This window comes from Mytilus californianus, unplaced genomic scaffold (genome assembly GCF_021869535.1).
Source record: "Mytilus californianus isolate M0D057914Y unplaced genomic scaffold, xbMytCali1.0.p SCAF_6, whole genome shotgun sequence".
In the NCBI taxonomy this organism is placed as follows: domain Eukaryota; kingdom Metazoa; phylum Mollusca; class Bivalvia; order Mytilida; family Mytilidae; genus Mytilus; species Mytilus californianus.
This window is the reverse complement of record NW_026262712.1, coordinates 11,107,343-11,123,806: the sequence shown is the minus strand read 5'-3', so window position 1 is coordinate 11,123,806 and position 16,464 is coordinate 11,107,343. Positions and strand designations below refer to the sequence as shown.

The 16,464-nt window shown below is 33.1% G+C and overlaps 1 protein-coding gene and 1 long non-coding RNA gene across 2 annotated transcripts in view; one reads left to right on the top strand and one right to left on the bottom strand.

The window, feature by feature from the left end:
- Window positions 1-16,464, bottom strand: part of LOC127705774 (uncharacterized) — a 158,686-nt gene that overhangs the window by 34,146 nt on the left and 108,076 nt on the right. The gene's annotated exons all lie outside the window — the stretch shown is intronic.
- On the top strand, window positions 10,024-13,043 carry LOC127705779 (uncharacterized). Its single transcript, XR_007984006.1, has 3 exons — window positions 10,024-10,527; window positions 11,895-12,055; window positions 12,968-13,043. It is a non-coding gene; the product is annotated as an uncharacterized LOC127705779 (long non-coding RNA).

The following is a 16,464-nucleotide window of genomic DNA, read 5'->3' as shown; positions in this document are numbered from 1 at the left end:
AATTCACTATGCTGTTGCGAATTGACCTCCCCCACCCCTTTTTTTTCAAAAAAAAAAAAAAATTGAAGGATTTTCTTTTTGATTTCTGAAATCTTGAGGAGAAAAAATTGTCCCCCCCCCCCCCCCCCCCCCCTCTTTTTCCAAAAAAAAATTCTTTCCCTCAGTCATGGCTATAATTTCAATTCAAATTTCCATGGAGTTTGCAACCATAATAACCCATTTAAATACATCATAAAAGTTTTAAAATAGAAAATGACCTACATAATCATAGCTAAAATTAATTTACCTTAATCAGCATTTTTAAAATTATTAAAATAGTAAATTCTAAAAATGAATTGACAGCTTATCACCTCAAGACAATACAAAAGTTCTTTATACATAATTTAAAAGCAATGTAAGGGAGGTATTTCAAAGTAGTTTTTGAATTACCTCCCTTACACTGTAATTTGTACTTAATTGTCCATTAACCAGGACACCCTTGTTTTTTCTCTCTTTTTTGCCCCTAATTCCTAAACGGTTTGAGCAATAACCACCAAAAGCCAATCCTAACCATCCCTTTGTGGTATGGAAACTTGTGGTATAATTTCAGAGAGATCCATACACTGTTCCACAAGTTATTGTCATGAAACTAGAAAAATGCTTATTTGGACCCCTTTTCCCCCCTAATTCCTAAACTGTTGGGACCATAACCCCCAAAATCAATCACAACTCTCTTTTTTGTTATAAACCTTATGTTTAAATTTCATATAGATCTATTAGCTTAAACTAAAGTTATTGTGCGAAAACCAATGTGTCTTCCGACGAATCTTATTTTATTATGAAGTCAGATTTGGACATCAACCTAAGGAATGGAGGTCAATTACAGACCAGACGTCAATCTGAATATATGTATACATATATTATTGATTCAGTTGTGATGGTAAATAGACACTGATAAGTCTGATTTTATAGTTTTGAATGTTTTTCACCAGTTTACTATGATTAGGTGGAAGTATGTTCTTACTTCAAAAAGAGGGGCACTAAGCATCAATTTGTGCATGAAGTGATTGCTACTTGCCAGGTACCGAATGATTTTACCACAACTTTGTGAAAGTTTTTACCGGTGTATATACTGATAATATAAAAACAAGAGTGCACACACTGAAATGTATCGCCTACTATACTGACCATTGATTTCATGTTGATAGTCCTACATATAAAGTTTTACTACAAGTATCACATTAACATTTATGATCAAGGTCAGATAAACCAAGCCGGAAATACATGTACACCTTTAATACAATCATCCCAAACACAAAATATAGATGACCTATTGCTTAAAGTATAAAAGAAACAGACCAAACCATAGAAATTCTATACTGACCAATGAACCATGAAAATGAAGTCAAGGTCAGATGAACCCTGCCAGACAGACATGTAAACCTTAAAATCATTCCATGCATCAAATAAAGTTGACCTATTGCTTAAAGTATCTAAGAAACAAAGTTAACCAGGAAAACTGAACATTGACCAATCAACCATGAAAATGAGGTGAAGGTCAGATGATACCTGCCAGACAGACATATACACCTTACAATCATTTCATACACCAAATATAGTTGACCTATTGCTTAAAGTTGAAAACAGACCAAAACACAAAAACTTAACATAAGCCATAAACCGTGAAAATGAGGTCAAGGTCAAATAAAACATGCCAGACTGACATGTACATCGTAAAATATTTCCATACACCAAATATAGTTGACCTACTGCATACAGTATTAGAAAAACAGACCAAAACACAAAAACTAAACTATGACCATTGAACCATGAAAATGAGGTCAAGGTCAGATGACACTGCCAGTTGGACATGTAAACCTTACAATCATTACATACACCAAATATAGAAGACCTATTGCTTATAGTATCTGAGATATGGACTTGACCACCAAAACTTAACCTTGTTCACTGATCCATGAAATGAGGTCGAGGTCAAGTGAAAACTGTTTGATAGGCATGAGGACCTTGCAAGATACGCACATACCAAATATACATGTAGTTATCCTATTACTCATAATAAGAGAGAAATTAACATTACAAAAAATCTTAACTTTTTTTTCAAGTAGTCACTGAACCATGAAAATGAGGTCAAGGACAGTGGACATATGACAGACGGAAACTTCATATCATAAGGCATCTATATACAAAGTATGAAGCATCCAGGTCTTCTACCTTCTGAAATATGAAGCTTTTAAGAAGTTAGTTAACGCTACCGCCGCCGGATCACTATCCCCGTCGAGCTTTCTGCGACAAAAGTTACAGGCTCGACAAAAAGCATGTCTTTTTCAGGACTTCTGATCCATGTAGTATGGCATGTTTGTGAGATGTGGTTATGGAAGATGGATTATCATGAAGGACATGAAGTACAAAGTATATGACTGGATTGAGTTCTTTGTCTTAAGCATATTATCAAAATGCTTTGCTTTGAGCTCACTTCATTGTTATGCAATTCATTCTTTGTGAAATAAATATTTGACAGACAACTCACATCTACACAAGGAATTGTTGAAGTAGTATCCATTCTATGTAAGTAGTAAAGGGGAGATAACAGGATTTTATTTACATTTGAACCAAACATTTTTTGTCCAGAAGCAAAATTAAATCAAAGCCTTAAAGGCTGTTAAGGCAGAATTTCCATAAAGAAAAGAAAATTTCCGTCAAAAAGAACATATTAATAAAAATAATACTATATGTTATTTGAATGATAATATGTGAACGTTTTATTGAATAGTAATGTTAAATAAAGCAAGAAAACCAATTATTGGATATGATTGTTTCCATTAAAAGTAGAAATGATCAAAACAAGTTGAAAAATGTGAAATGTTTGACGGAAATTACTTCCGATTTTTTGACACAAGGCTTATGTGTTACAATGCATTAAATTGACACTGGTATAATGGATTTTATTAGTGTAGTCTGATTTTTCAAACATCCCTGTTTCCAAATCTTTTGCTTTTCTTTTGTTAAAAACATCTGTTATATATATTTTTTTCAATTTCAAATACCTTGCTTATTAGATGCTCGTCTGTCAATAAATGTTATGATAGCAACATGTTCATAAAATCTTGCCACATTATTGTAGGTACTTATATAAGCCTGTTACAATTTGATTTCATAATGTACATTAAACATACACATTTTGGATCTTTCAATTTACTTTATTCAATCAATAGTTTTATCAAATCTGTTGCTAACATAAGTTCTGTCAAACTTGTCATCTTATGTTAGCAACATTTGGATGTGCTACAAATTAAGAGTTATCTGTCCTGGGTTGAAATCTTGTTAAATGTCAGGCGGCGTTATTTTGAAGGAGTTCTAAATATGACTTTCAACTAGGATAAGATCTCCAATGTTAGTTAAAAATCTCAAATATATATTGTCTGTCAAATTTATTTATGTTAGCACAATCTTATGTTAGCAACAAGTCCGTCAATATCTTATGCTAGCAACACTATTTAGTCTGTCAAATCTTATGTTAGCAACAATAATGTCCATCAAATCTTATGTTAGCAACAAAAAAGTCCGTCAAATATTATGGTAGCAACAAAAAAGTCCGTCAAATATTATGTTAGCAACAAAAAAGTCCGTCACATATCATGTTAGCAACAAAAAAGTCCGTCAAATCTTATGTTAGTAACAACTTCATTTCTGTCAAATCTTATGTTAGCAGCATTGTTCATGTCTGTCAAATCTTATGTTAGCAACTCCAAGATAATCCTTTTTTTTAAAGTTATTACAATTCCTATTTTATTGGTGCAGATGTTAAAAAATATTTTATTCCAATTTGCCTTTCATATTTAAGCAAGATATACATCCAAACCTTGAAAATACTGAAGATATCAGGATTGTTTGTGTTGCTAACATAAGAATTTTGTTATGATAGCAACATTTTCTTAAGGTGTCCTTTATTTAAAAAATATATAATGTGAATAGATCTATTTTTTGTCAAAAAGTGTTTACTTATTTAAGTATAACATGTATGCCCAAACTGAACCTTATTGGTGTTGATTTTGTTAAACACAATTTTGGGAATTTTTCAACTTTCTTTTTTTGGAATCTGCCATGAAGCAATTGCTGCCTAATGTGTTTGTGACTTTTATTTTTCATCCACATGTAAAAGAATTAAACTTGAGAGGAGTCTTATCTAGTGAGAAATAATGATGTTTTAACTTTTATAATAATAAAAGACTTATCCAGCAGAAAGTCGTTTTTACAATGTTTAACATTAACCCTTGTGACGACCTGTTTATCTGGCTCCTGCGGGAGGCAAATATATTTGTGGAAATGTATAACTCCCGAAAAAAGTCATAACAGAGTATCTCCTTGTAGAATGTTTATTACTGAACAATAATTAACATGACAACCCATGCACCTGGCTTCATTATCTCTATTGCTTCTAAGGAAATTTGATTTATTAAATTATAGTTTATATACGACACATGCATCTTCTATATAAGTCTGTCAATCTATTTTTAGGTAAATTTATTTTTAGATTCTATGTTGTTTACACATAGAGGGGGTATGTGTTTTGATGACCTCATTGTCAAATTAACAAGCTTACATGCTGATGCATGTGTGTTATTTGTTTTTTAATCAGCTATCACTCCCACCGTCCCCAGCTACACCATCTGGGTTTCGAATAATTATTGTATCTTACCAGTATGTATTTGTATAGTGTAAAGATGGATAGTGAAGCTTCATATTTTAATTGTTGAACCTAAGAGATTTTTCACACGAGACTTAACACATAATTATAAATAATATTGACTTTATGATACTAGTTCTTTAATAATTGTTTTAATCATTAATAATCATCTTAGTCATTAAGTTTAGTCTATATATATGTACATTGTATATTTAGACTTGTTTTCTCACTAATTTAAGGGCTACTCATATTATGGATAAATTGCTTCAGGCCTTTATAATTCAAGGGGAATTATACTCCCCCATTCAAGAATACATCAGATAGGTTAATTTCTGCCGGGATCTCCCAGGAGGAAGAATTATGTATTTATATTTAAGGTAATTCCTGCCGGGATCTCCCCAGGAACAATTAGGTATTTTAATTTATTAAATTCATTCCTGCCGGGATCTCCCCAGGAACATTTATGTATGTTAAGGTATTTAGTTAATTCCTGCCGGGATCTCCCCGGGAATAGGCCTGCTGTGATCTGTACAGGTCAGTAAATTCTCTAGTCAAGTAGCTCACACCTGCCGGGATCTCCCCAGGTGACATTTTATACAGTTTTAAGTTTGCTGCAGGGATCTCCCCAGCATTGTTCCGTATTTATGCCTAACTTTTTTGTACAAGTATTAATTCACATAATTTTACCATTAGGCATTTTCAATTTACATGTATTTTATTAGGTTTAAGGTTAAATTTTTCAATGAATGAGTAGCCCCCAAAAAGCCAATAATTTTTAGTATATCATAATTGGTTTAACAATGTAGTTGATGATTTCAACTTTCCTGGCACAAGTATTCTACAGAACTATAGTATTTTCCAATAAGAATCATGCATTCATACATACTGATTAAAGATTTGAAGATGGGACAAGCTTCTGAAATGTATCTAAGAACTGGCTAACGTTTAACCCTTTTCATATCTAATGAAATAATCGCGTAAAAAAATAATGCAACAGATTTTAAAATAAAGAAATTAATTTACAGTAAAAAGTTTCATGAAGTCATTTTCAATACGCTTGATGATTTTCTGCTTAGGATTGTAAATCAAATATCTTTAAAACACTCTGACAAGTCATTCAAACTCCTGTTTGTTTCTTTTCTTTTTTTTTAATTTTTTTTCTTCTTCATTTTCAGAGAGCCATCAACATACTGATGTTTACTTTCCGGTGCATGCCTGGTAAATGTTTCCAAATTTATAATTTGTTAAGTATTATTAAACATAGATTGACAAATTTTTGTTTTCCATATTTTTTTATTTTATATATTTGTTATATTATCAATTTTTTACAATTTTTTTTTGTTTTTAGATTTTTCGTTTTTATTTAATTTTTCTAATATTTCATCTTTTATCTTATTTTTTAATTAAAGATAAAAACATGATTGTCCGTTTACTTCAGGTGTGGATAGGTATCAAGGAGCACATCGTCACGTCGTGAGTGAGTGCACCCTTGAAGGTTTCTGTAGACTGTGTAGTGGTGTTTTTCGTCTTTTTTCAAAACGGCTTTCCCGGTAGATCATTGTAATAGAAATAAGACAAACGTATTCTGGAAGTACTGTATCTTTGAATCTTGTAAATCAGCCATGCTTTTCTTCTGATGCTGTGTGGGAACCTTCTTCCAGATGAAAATTCATCTTCCATGATCAAGATTTGTACAATTCCGATGTTCCAAACAAGTTCAATTTTAGCATGTTCGCAATGCAGCCTAATAATTACAAGAAACAACGATTTTGATTGGCTGATCAAATACAGCCCAAAAATCACGAGAAACAATAATTTTGATTAACTGATAATGATTGTCTACCTTGGGAAAAGTTCAAAATCAGACAACATTTTTTTCGTGTACAAATTCTCAAAATCGTGCAGGGTGTATTAAAAGAGTACATGGCATCAGTCGGGAAAGCGCGGACGGAACGCCCTATGTTAACGATCAAACTGGTACAGGTCAATGCTAGATAGATCTATTTTTAAACCATCAAATAAAAAGACAATGGTCATGCATTGTGCAGGGTCATTATGACATTTGACATTGTCTCGAGATCTTGATTTTTACATTGCTATAACGTGCGTAGTGATATTACGATAATTTTATGAATGAACATATTTTATGAATAAACAAAAGCAACTTGACCTCTTTCAAAAAAGAAACAAATTAAATAACATTAAACCGTATATTAAAGGTATAATTCAGTCAAATATTCAATATTTTGATGAAACGTCTCAAGAATGAAATTGCAGCTATAAACAAATGCACTTTCTCACTCGGCCTTCTACGTCCTTTAATAAGTCAAACGGTTGTCTTCTAAAACACAAAATACATCTACAAGAACGTATGTTGAAACTTCACGAACCCACTGTTATTTTTCAACTGATTCAAAATGTATTCCATTAGAAAACATATAGAGGATTTTTGGAATGACAGACGACGAATCAAAACTTTGGATTGATCGATCTGGGTCACGCGACAAAGACGGCTATACGCAAAAGCATATGAAAGCAATTGCTTTAAAAAAGCACAAATTTACCAAACAATTCTACTCGTGCTTCTAGCAATATGATGCTAGGTGTTTTTTTTAGACTTTTTTTTAATATTCGTATTGCCTACTGACAACTCAGTCCTGAGTGTAAATGAGCATTCACTATGTAAAAGAAAAGGACATAATTCATAAGGCCTATCTGGCCTAATTGATTTCCAAAAATTCTATTACATTGTTCAACATTTATCATTCGTTCGTTAATTTCTTACTTTGTGTGAATTAACAGTAAATGTTAATACAGCACTGTTCACTTTCATACCACAACAAAACTAGCTTACTCTACTGGTATCACTTAAATTTGTATCCGTAATTAACAAAAATATCTTGAAACAAGAATAATTTTGCAATATCTTTTTCATTTTGAATACTAAAATACTATACTTTAATTAGAACATATTAAGTATTAAGTTCATATCCACAAAAAGTTTTATCAGTTGACTTTTGTAGGAGTTATTAGTCTTTGAAGCATGCACACACAGGTTCTATTATTGATATCATTTTCATACTGGTCATTTTTTTTTTTACTTTGACCAGGCTTTGGAGAAGACATTTTCGAAGGAAAAACTAATAAAAAATAACACAGAAGTTTACCTTCTAGCTCATCTAGCCCCAAGCATCATGTCAGGCATTTTCATTGCTTAAAACCATTAAATATCTTCTGAGAAACAATTTCGAAATTTATACGAAATCTTTTACTAATGATACTGCCTTACTGGGAAATTCCTTAACTAGTTTACAGTTTTTGTGAAGAAACCCAAGTAAGAAATGACCACCACTGCTAATGTTTAGTGTTTGGTTCAGGTTGGTGTCATTGTGCAACACAGTTTAATATAGAACCTTATTGGAAAAAACAGAGAATTCTTTTTGTCGGAAAACACTGTCAAACATCCAAACATACTAGCCACACTGATCTGTGTCAACACTTGTAGATAAATAATATATTATTTTTAATACGTTTTATAAGCCTTGATATATACTTCAGGAATTTCCTAACAGTCATGCATTTTATCCTTATGTTTTTTAAAGCCAATACAGGTATGTTTGTTGACTAACTGAAAAAAAAAAAACAACCCACAAACTTTATACATAGATACCATAAGGATAATTCACCCAAAGTTGTGCGGAACTAGTTCAGTTGTTTAAAAAAAGATGTTTTTGTTTCAATTGTAATGGCTTTTTTGTAGGTCTGTAATTTGGTTATTTTTGCTGCTTACAGTTTCTACCTATCTTTCTCAAAAACAAAATTTTTTTAGATAATAGGCAAACACATTGAAGTTTTTAAAAAATAATCAGTAAACGGCAATAACCAGTGATCATGATAACGGAAAGGAATAAAAATCTAGAACAACAAAAGTGCATCGAGAACCTTAAAATTCAATTAAAAAATCAACATAGTATCGAGTCAGAGAGAGACCAGTTGAAACAAGAACTTGAAATCATTCTTCAACAAACAGAACAAAGTGCTTCGCCTATAGACGTACAAAAATATGTACATCAAATTCAGGAATTGCAAGACCAGGTTATTGAAAAAGACAAGACTGTGAAAATGGTGCAAGATCTTTACTATTTACGTTCCACCGAAATTTACGGATTAGTAAATTAACTTTATTCTTCAAGTTCTAAAAATAGTTTATTCTTTGTCAGTGAACAATATTACTCAAATTAATTGTTATTTGTTATGTTTATTCTTGTCATTTCAATTGTGTATCAATACTTGTTTATAATTCTGGTAAGGAAGATTTGAACTCAGGACTTTACACTGAACACAGTCCATCTGTAATATAAAAGTATCCATGCTGAATTATTGATTCATTCATCGCCAATTCTAGAGTCTCAAGAGTTAGTTTTCACCAGAGTTTCAGTCTCAGAAGTGTCATTGCTATTCCATGTATTCAGAGCAATCGTTCGTTGTGTGATCAGGTGCATCACACAGTTTCAGTAACAAGATGCCATTCAGTCAGGCTCTTGTTGCACAACCTCACAAGTCACCCAGTTTTCCCGGTGACACATCTTCAACGATGGACAATCTCCAACATTGTAGAATAGAATATAATTCATGACAAAATTCTCCTTTTTGTTGAAATTGTATGATGATTTTTTTAAATTTGATTTCTTTCTATCTTCTATAGTTTTTGCCAAAAGCACGTAAAGGGTAAACAAAAATTTCATTTAAGGGCATTGCTGATCATCTATCTTATAATCCAGTATAATACGCAAATATGCAAAAAATTTAGTAAAATGCGTCATTTAATAGTCGATAACTCCAATAGAAGTTGTCTGACAGTTTTGAAATGAATGCATAATGAGATGAACTCAATATTTTGAACAAGTTTTGCCCTTGTCAGAATTTCTTTATCTATAGAAGTTTTCAAGATAATTAACAAAACTTGCAAAAATTGAACGTTTACCTATTATGGTCCAATATCCAAATCATAAGTACATTACTAGGATCAGCATATCAAAGAACCCCAAGAGTTCAATTTTTGATGAAATACTTCTTAGTTAAACCATTTCTGTTCAAATGGAAATAACTTAAACTTTATTTTCATGAACTAATCATGTTAATGTAAAATTATATATGATTTAAACATAGACTCTTAAATTAGATATGATGTAAAGAGATATGATGTTATATTTATTTTTAAATTATAATCAAATATAAATAATAGTTTTCTAATAAATTTGTCACTCCAATTATAATTGGGTGATTGCATTGAAAATTACCAGATGTGTGTTATCTTATCACTTAGTGTATAAATCAAAATCCAATCTAATTAAAATTAAATCTCCGCACTTGCTCCTCGTTGTTTATATGTCGCGCGTGGGAGATCTAACAACAGCCGCTTGAGGGTCATGTCTAGGGTCAAATTTGGTGAACTTTGACCGACCAATCAGCGTGCAGAAAATCAATTTCGATTAACCAATCAGCGACGGGCTTGTATACCATTATCGGATCGTTAAAAAACATGGATGCGCCCAGTTTGGACAACGTTTTGACAAAAGTTTTGCCAAAATTTGGTATAAATGATATAAAGAAGGAGCAAAAGGAAATTTTAGAGTATTTAGTTAACAAGAAGAAGTGCGTGGCTGTACTACCGACTGGTTTTGGCAAGTCACTGCCGTTTCAACTGTACCTTCCAGTTGTCCGGGAGGTTATTGAAAACAGTTCTGACTGAAAAGTTTTAGTCTGTTGTCCCTTAGTAGCTCTGATGCAGGACCAGGTGGAAAAACTCTCGCACATTGGAAATATTACTGCTGCATACAAAGGTTAGTATAACTTTAAGCATGCAGTGGTAGTAAGGCTTCAATAAATTGAATAGTCTATACTATAGTATTTAATGCCATTATACACCTAATTTATATTATAATTATTATGTTGGCAGTGTTGTATAATAAAGATGTTTATAACACATGAGAAATCAGTTAGGGGGTGACATGTTATCCCCCTGTACAGTGGCGGATCCAGAACTTTTTGTAAGGGGGGCCCACTGACTGACCTAAGAGGGGGCCCGCTCCAGTCATGCGCCAGTGATTCCCTATATAATCAACTAAATTTTTCCCACAAAGGGGGGCCCAGGCCCCCCTGGATCCGCCTATGCTGTTGGAGCTACTTATATAATTAATGCAATGCCTCTATCTTACAAAAATGTATTAAGACGTTATTCCCACACCTTTTGGTGTCTAGATGCAGGGCCCCCTTTTCCATAGTCCTGGATCCGGCAAAGATGTACTTGTATGCCTTATCAAATAAAATAAAATTTATTTGCAGGAACATACATTTAAACTTCAGTATATCAACACATACACATGACTAACAGTAACAAAGCAGTAATATGAAACTTAGATATACATGAGCAAAGTTAAAAAAAACTGCAGAAGCAGTTGATCATAGCCATGGTAGCACATAAATTTGTCTCATTTCACCGAGAACAGATTGTATCGGTCATATTGCCAGTATTTTACAGTCGTTTTGGCCATAATGCTAGTTCTTCATACTTTGTATAAAGATATATACTACATGTTGTATTAATGAAGCACCAGAGTCCAAGGGAAATGTTGTTAATTACATGTACTAATAATCTATCTCAAAACAAATGTACATGCATATAAGAATAAGAAGATGTCGTACATGTACAAGACTTGAAGTAAAATTGCCAACTCAACTCTCCACCAGACAACAAATGACAAAGTTTACAACTATAGGTCACCATCTGACCTTCAACAATGAGCAAAATCATACAGCATAATCAGCTTTACATGGCTCAGAAACGTGCGGGAAACTTAATTTTTAAATTAGATTGTTATTTGTCATGTTTGTGTTAAACAATGAAAAAATAAAAAAAAAATATGGAAAAGTGCAGTCTAAAAGACCTTGTTGGATGGCCAAACAGATACATTGGCAGAAACATCTCAAAATCGAGAAAATATGCCATGCATTCATTGAAATCTCAGCTATATTCATTTTTGTATTGGACTTTACAACAATAAGAATTATTTCATTGGATTTCAATCTTTAATCAATCGCAGTGAAATGGAGAAAGGGTATTTGTACAGTGTACATTTAAATTTTAGAAGTTATCATAGAAATATGTCTTTTTGGAGACTGCCCACCTACATTTTTTTTTGCGTTTTAGGATCATCTTCCCCAGAGTGACGATCAAATCAAAGAGGGGTTGATAGATGTCATTTTTGCATCTCCAGAAACATTGGTTGGTGATCCCTATTGGAGAACTTGTTTAAAGAAGTTGAACATTAAGTTGGTTGTAATTGATGAGTTTCACACAATAGCAATTTGGTAAGTGGATACAATGTTTATTCCCCATGTTCATTTCTATTCCCACATTTACAGGACGTATTATGGTATACCGTTGTCTATATAAAAAAGAATAGTGGTAGGATTGCCAATGAGACAACTCTCCACAAGTGACCAAATGACACAGAAATAAACAACTATAGGTCACCGTACGGCCTTCAACAATGAGCAAAGCCCATACCGCATAGTCAGCTATCAAAGGCCCCGAAATGACAATGTAAAATAATTCAAACGAGAAAACAAAAGGCCTAATTTATGCATAAAAAATGAACGAAAAACAAATACAAATGTATGTAACACATAAACAAATGACAACTACTGAATTACAGGCTCCTGACTTGGGACAGGCACTATACAGAATGTGGCAGGGTTTATTAAACATGTAAGCGGGATCCCAACCCTCCCCTAACCTGTGACTGTCTGTCAATCGTCAACCTGTCAGACAGTAACTCAAAAACTATTCAACTAATTTGCATGAAACTTTGATGAATTGTTTCTATATATTGATGTGTACTCCCTTCCCATTTTTATGAATTTAGATTTTCAAAAATATAGAAGTAAAAAATTAAGACCACTGGTACAGAACTGTACAGCTTTCAAGAACGAGATAACCTAATACTAAAAAGTAAGCTCTTTTAAGACCACTACTTGCAAAATGATGAACCATTACAATGTAATTATAAGAATGTATGAAAAATAAAACCCTAAACAAATGTGATAGACAGCAACCAACAACAACCACTGAATGATAGGCTGTTACATAACAATATGGACAAGCACATACATGTATTTAATTTTGTTTTGCCATAAGAATTAACAATCTAGGCAAGAGGTGCTGATATTTACCTTTTATAAAAGTTTTTATAGAAGTACTTATTTCTATTTTTCTTTCAGGGGCCAAGATGAAGGAGACAGAAAAAAGGCTTTTCGAAAATGGTTTTCAGATGTAGGTGAACTAAGATCCCTCTTTTCCGATTCTACAGTATTAGCTTTAAGTGCAACTTGCACTGTAAGCTTTAGGAAAAAAGTCATGAAAATATTGCAGCTAGCGGAGGACACACCAGAAATTAATTTACCACCAAACAAGTCTAATAATAAACTAGTACATGTATCTTCCAAAATTAAAAGTTAAATTGAAATGGGAATGACATGGTTAGTAGATGCATTAGAGGAAAAAAGTCAGGACTTCCCACGTACACTTTTGTATTGTTCATCGATAAATGACACTTCCAAACTTTATAAATACATTGTAACAGAATTGCCACATTGTGCCAAGTATATTGAGATGTTCCATTCTGAAACTCCAGATGTTAACAAAAACATCATAATTAATGCATTGAAGGAGGAAAGTAGTGTTTTGAGACTTATTTTGTCAACCAGTGCCCTGGGAATGGGTTTAGATGTAAAAAAGTGTAGTGGAGTGGTATTATTTGGACCTCCAAATAATCTGGTAGATTTGCTGCAAGAAATAGGGCGAGTGGGGAGGGATGGAAATCCATCAGTTGCCATTATCCTATACAATGGATACCACTTGTAGAAGTTGAAACCGGAAGTTAAGGCAATTCTTAAAGCTAAAGATTGTAGGAGAAAGGATCTAATGTGTAATTTCCTCAGAAATTCAGACTTGGATGATTTGATGAAGAAAGAAAGCAGGAAACATTCATGCTGTGACTTGTGTACTAAGTCTTGTAATTGTGAATCCTGTGATATGTTACCTCTTGAGAAGTTATTTCTGTCAGAACAAGTTGTTGAGGAGCTCGAGGAGCAAGAAGATTCTGCTGTTTCAGATAGCGATACTGAAGACTACAATTTGTTGGCCTATGAATACTTCGAAGATCTTGATATGGCTTTATTAGAAATACAAGATGATTAAAACAGTTGATATTTATTTTTTTAATTTTTCAGTATCTAGTTTCTGTAACTTATTCAACTTTAGACTCTTCAAATTTTTTTGACTTTTAACCCCCTTACAATTGCTGTATTGCCACTCTAGATCTGGGTTCATGTCATGCCTGCAGCTGTCAATGTGACTAAAAAGAGATGTAGCGTATAAAAACAAATGAGACAGTAACTGATTGACACACATCATAAGATATTTACTTGTTTTCATCTTAAAAATAAAGAGATGCGGTATGATTGCCAATCAGACAACTACCCTCCAGACTTTTCAATAACTTGATTTAAGCAATTGTAGTACAACGAGAAAAACCCATGCCTTTAGTCGGCTACAAAAGCCCCGACCAGAAAAATATGAAAAAATTCAAAAGAGAAAACCATGTCTGCCATGTCTGTCAGATATGGTTGCAGATTCGCCTAATCTTGACCTCATTTCATGAAACAAGCATATATTCGGGGTCAAGTCTGCATCTCGATTACTATAAACATGATAAACAAACAGAAAAATATATTTGGTGTGGAATTATTGTAAGATGTACATATTATATAAAAAAGAAGATGTGGAATGATAGCCAATGAGCATGATTAGACAACTCTCCACAAGAGACCAAATGACACAGAAAGTAACAACTATAGGTCACTGTACGGCCTTCAACAATGAGCAAAGCCGATACCGCATAGTCAGCTATAAAAGGCCCTGAAATGACAAATGTAAAACAATTCAAACAAGAAAACTAACGCCTAATTTATGTACAAAAAATGAACGAAAAACAAATATGTAACACATAAACAAACGACAACCACTGAATTACCTAAGGCTCCTGATTTAGGACAGGCACATTCATACAGAATGTGGCGGGGTTAAACATGTTAGCAGGATCCTAACCTGGGACAGTGGTGTAACAGTACAACACAGGAACGAACTATAAAAATCACTCTGGTTGGTTTCTGACCTTGACTTTTCATGGTTTATTGATCAACAAGTCAACTATCTTTGGTGTATAGAATTATTGCTATTGATGTATGTCCTTTTGTGCTAAGTTTTGGCATGGTTCATATGACATGTATGACTTTGACCTTTTTGTTCATTGTTCTTGATGATGTTATATTTGTTCTATATAGCAAACTCATTGTTTTTAACTTGGTGTAACCAACAGTATACATAGAGGATGATTATTTTTGCTCAAAATAAACATTGATAGGTTGATTGATTATTGATTTCTTCACTTGGGTTTCAGTGGCAAATATTTCATGCATATTCAAGACAATAACATGAAGTGGGACTATATCTTACTTACAACTTTGTTCAAGACCAATGTGTTCATCAAGAAAACAGTCAGATATAGACTTAATACCACATCTTCTTTTTTATACGACCACAAAATAATTTTGCGGTCGTATATTGGTATGACGTTGGCGTCGTTGTCCGAAGACACATTGGTTTTAGCACTCTTACTTTAGTTTAAGTAAATGGATCTCCATGAAATTTTACCATAAGGTACAATACCACAAAAGTAAGGTGGGGATTGATTTTGGGGGTTATGGTACCAACAGTTCAGGAATTAGGGGCCAAAAATAAGCATTTTTGTAACTTCCAGACATTACTTGTGTGTTAGTGTATGGATCTCTCTGACAATGTACCACAAGGTTCCATATCACAAAGGGAAGGCTGGGATTGATTTTGGGGGTAATTGCCTCAAAATTTTGGAAATTAAGGGCCAAAAAACAAGTATTTTTCTAGTTTCATGACAATAACTTGTGTGTAAGTGTATGGATCTTTCTGAAATTGTACTACAAGGTTCCATATCACAAAGGGAAAGCTAGGTTTGAGTTTGGGGATAATTTCCCTAAATGTTTAGGAATTTTGAACCAAAAAGGGGCCAAAAAACAAGCATTTTTCTAGTTTCCAGTCAATAACTTGTGTTTGAATAGGTAAATTAAAAATTTATAAGTTCTTAGACCACATTTATTCTGTGTCAGAAACCTATGCTGTGTCAAATATTTAATCACAATCCAAATTCAGTGCTGTATCAAGCTTGACTGTTGTGTCCATACTTGCCCCAACTGTTCAGGGTTCGACCTCTGCAGTCGTATCAAGCTGGGCCCAGCAGAGCATTTTATTATATTAAGTTACTGTGTTTAATTTGACTAAGATAGAAATTGAACCAAATAATGTGCACTAATAACTTCATCACTCAGGAAAGCACATTTAACCAACACAACCTTGTATAAGTTTTATCAACAGCTCTTTACATGTACATATAGGGTAAATATCTGCATGCTGGTCGCCTTGTGAACAAATCTGTAAAAGTTTGGTTTTTATCTCATTGTTGTTTTGTACAATCGTGCTTGATGTTTTCATAAAGTCATTTCGGGTCTTTGTACAGCTTGCTATAGGTTTTACTCAAAGTCAGAGGTGGAACTGTGAACTTTAATACAGAAAAATAAGTTGGTCCCTTTTGAATAGTGGTCTCAATAGAAATCATGCCACATTT